The sequence below is a fragment of the Cryptomeria japonica genome, chromosome 2 (genome assembly GCF_030272615.1).
Source record: "Cryptomeria japonica chromosome 2, Sugi_1.0, whole genome shotgun sequence".
Taxonomy (NCBI): Eukaryota; Viridiplantae; Streptophyta; class Pinopsida; order Cupressales; family Cupressaceae; genus Cryptomeria; species Cryptomeria japonica.
The window spans coordinates 667301518-667305461 of NC_081406.1; positions in this window are offsets into that span (position 1 = coordinate 667301518).

Here is a 3944-nt window from a genome sequence, read left to right on the forward strand (position 1 = left end):
TATTGATTGCACTTGAGTTGTCACACATTATGGGAATAGGATCCAAAAACTCTACCTAAATGTCCTTCAAAGTTTGCTTCATCCACAAGACTTGTGAGCAACATGTAGCAACAACAACATACTTTGCTTCAGATGCTGATAGTGAAATAGAATCTTGTTTCTTGCTATTCCATGAAACTAATCTGTCTCCAAGGAAGAAAGCTCCACCACTAGTGATCTTCATGTCATCTACACATCCTACCCAATCTGCATTACTATAGGCTTGCAAACTGAAATCTCCTTTCTTTGGATACCATAAGCCAAAAGTAAGTGTTCTTTGTAGATGCTTGAATATTCTTCCCACTACATTAACATTAGATTGCTTAGGGGCTGCTTGAAATCTTGCAACCATGCATACAACTTGAACTCTATCAGGCCTTGAGGTTGTAAGATATAATAGACTGCCAATCATGGATCTATACAAGGTCTAATCCACACTAGGTGACTCATAATCTTTGCTCAACTTGCATCCTATCACCATGGGGATACTAATTGGGTTGTTGTCTTCCATCTAAAATTTCTTCAACATGCCTTTAGAATACTTGGTTTGAGAGATGAATATGCCTTTATTCTGTTGTGATATTTGTAAACCAAGAAAATATGACAGCTCTCCAAGCATGGACATCTGAAATTCTGACTGCATCTGATCAGCAAATTCTTTGCATTAGATTTCCTTGTTGCCTCCAAAGATTATGTCATCTACATATACCACAATTATAATCATGTGGTTTCCATCCACCTTAATGTACAGGTTGTTGTCAACATTTACCTCTTTGAAACCTTGTTAATGGACGTACTTATCCAACCTAGAATACCATGCTCTAGGTATCTGCTTTAGACCATACAATCCTTTTCTTAGTCCACATACAAAGTTCTCATCATCATGTAGCAGAAAAACCTTCAGGTTGTTCTATGTAGACCTTTTCTTCAATATTTGCATTCAAGAATGCAGATTTGACATCCATTTGATATACTTTGTATCCTTTATATGCTAAGAATGCCAAGAACATCCTTATAGCGTCAAGTCTTGCAACCGATGCAAATGTTTCTTCAAAATCTATCCCTTCAACTTGAGCATATCCCTTACACACAAGTCTTTCTTTGTTCCTTATCACTTTGCCTTCTTCATTCATCTTGTTCCTATAGACCCATTTAGTCCCAATGACATTTTTGTCTACAAGTCTAGGAACCAATTCCCATGTTTTGTTCTTTTCAATCTGCTGCAACTCTTCTTTCATTGCCTTCATACACTCTTCACTCTTGTTGGCCTCATCATATGTCTTGGGTTCCATTTATATCATAAGGCTGAAATTTACTTGCTCAGTGTTCCTAGCTCTCCTTCTAGTTTGTACACCATGATTCTTGTTGCCAATAATCTGATCCTCAAGGTGATTCTTTTGTACATATCTGTTAGGGGCTTTTCTTGGTTGTTGTTGTTGTTGTTGTTTTTCTTCTTCTTCTTCTTCTTCTTCACTCTCAGATTGATTTTCATTTTCGTTGTGTGATTCTTCAATCTGATTTATTGTAGTCTTTTTACCTTTATGTAAATCCTCATCAATTCGCATATGTACATTGTCAAATACACTTTTTAGTCTTTTGTTGAAACAATTTTAGTCCTTTCTATGAGTAGATTACCCCAAGAAAATACCTTCATCACTTCTTGAATCAAAAATTCCTAATCCATCTTCATCTCTTTTAATGAAGCACTTGCTACCAAACACCTTGAAATACTTGACTAATGGTTTCCTATCATACCATAGCTCATAAGGTGTCATTATGCTATTCACCCTTAGTTGTACTATGTTTAATGTGTATACAGTTGTGTGAACTACCTCTTTCCAATAGACATTAGGCAAATTGGCTTCAATTAACACTGTCCCTGCTATCTCTTTGACTGTCCTGTTCTTCCTTTCCACAACACCATTTTGCTATTGCGTCCTAAGGGCTGAATATTGTCTTTTGATTCCATGTCTCTCATAGTAATCTTTAAACTCATTTGATATGAACTCACCTCCATGTTCAGATCTCGGACATTTTAAGTTTTATCCACTTTCCTTGTCAACCATCTTCCTAAAGATTTTGAATTTTCCATAGGCTTGAGACTTGTCTTGTGGGAAGGTGATCCATGTCATCCTAGAGAAATCATCTATAAGAAGAATGAAGTATCTTTTTCAATTTAACGCTCTTGTTCTTGTAGGCCCACACAAATCAGTATTCACAAGCTCTAAAGTCCTTGTAGTTGAATACTCCTTTGTCTTGAAACTTTCTTTAGTTTTCTTTCCTCTTTGAAACTCATAATAGAAAGTGTTTGTTGGTTTGATAATCTGAGGTATGTGCATAACATACCCTCTCTTGCTCACTTTAACAAGATTATCAAAATTGATGTGCCCTAGTCTTCTATGCCATAGCCAGCTCACGTTAACTTGTCCCATGATACATTAAGACTCAGAGCATTCCTTAAGATTATACAAGCGATTTGTCCTTTTTTCCTTCAGCAACAAGCTATCCATTTCTTTCTTTTCTGATTTGACATCCTTTTGAATCAAATGTAAAATTATAACCTTTGTCACACATTTGACTCACACTTAGCAAATTATGCTTCATACCTTCTAAATAGTATGCATCATGTTCTTTTAGTTTACCATCAATGTTTAGAGTACCTTTACCTTTTTTTTTTTATGGATGAATTATCTCCAAACTTCACCGAGCCACCATTCCAATCTTCAAGCTTAATGAATTTTCTTTTATCACCAGCCATGTGGTTGGAGCAACCACTATCTACTACCCACAAGTTTTTCCTTTCAGCATGTAGGGCAATTTGAACAGTCAAACTTGACTCAACCTTATCTTTATCCTTTTTTACCCAAACTTATTTGGTTTCTCTCTTCTTTTCAACTGTCATGTTTGGTTTTGACTTTACATTAGATTCAGATGTTGACATTGTCTTCTCTTGCTTAGTTGTCCTAAGCTTACAATGTTTTGCAATGTGGGCCAAGTTTTGACAATGATAGCATTTAATATTTATATTGAATGATGAACTCAAAAATATATTATAGTACTGAAATAAATTTCTCCTACATTCATAACTTCTATGACCAACACCATTGCAATGATAGAAAATTGAGGCAGTCACCGATGAGGAGGAACCTCAAGGAGATCAGTCCAAACCAGTCAATAAGAGTAAACACAATGGAAACACATAGATATGATGGAGGCAATGCAGAACATATATTTTTATTGCATGAAATTTGACTGCATCCCACTGGTAACAACCAGGTTACAACATATCGACACATAGGCCTGGTAGAATAGGTCACACCGAAATCTTGAATCGAAAGATCTATCTGCTAGGCACAATCTATCTATCTGATACTTCTTGATTCCAAATTTATTGCATACTAAAGCATGATTACAAATATATATTCGATCCAAAGGATCCAGTTGGCCCAAAAAGGATCAAAACCCAAAGAACAAGACCTAACATGCAAAATGAACAAGGTTGGCCTCCACCAAGAGATTCCTCCAAAAAATCCAAAGGATGAAATGTAGAAGGTCGGCCACACACCAATAAACATCAAGATCAATGTCCAATGCTCTGCAAGCTTTGGAATGGGTTCTAGTAGATCACCAGAATAGGTCTCAGGCAACCAGTAACAAGAAATTGTCATTGAAACTAGTAGTGATATCTTGTTGGAAAGTGATCCAAAAGAGATGCAGTTTGAAAGAAAGAAAGAGGATCAAGTCTTCAAGTAGAATCCAATTCTAGAGGGTCTAGTGAGCCAAAACTAGGACACACAGAAAGGAAAACTGAAACTGCAAACAAAATAGAAAAGAAATGTTTTTTTCTTGATGCAAGATTGTTGTGAATCGGGGATGCTCTTCCATCAAATATTTGAGGTTAATGA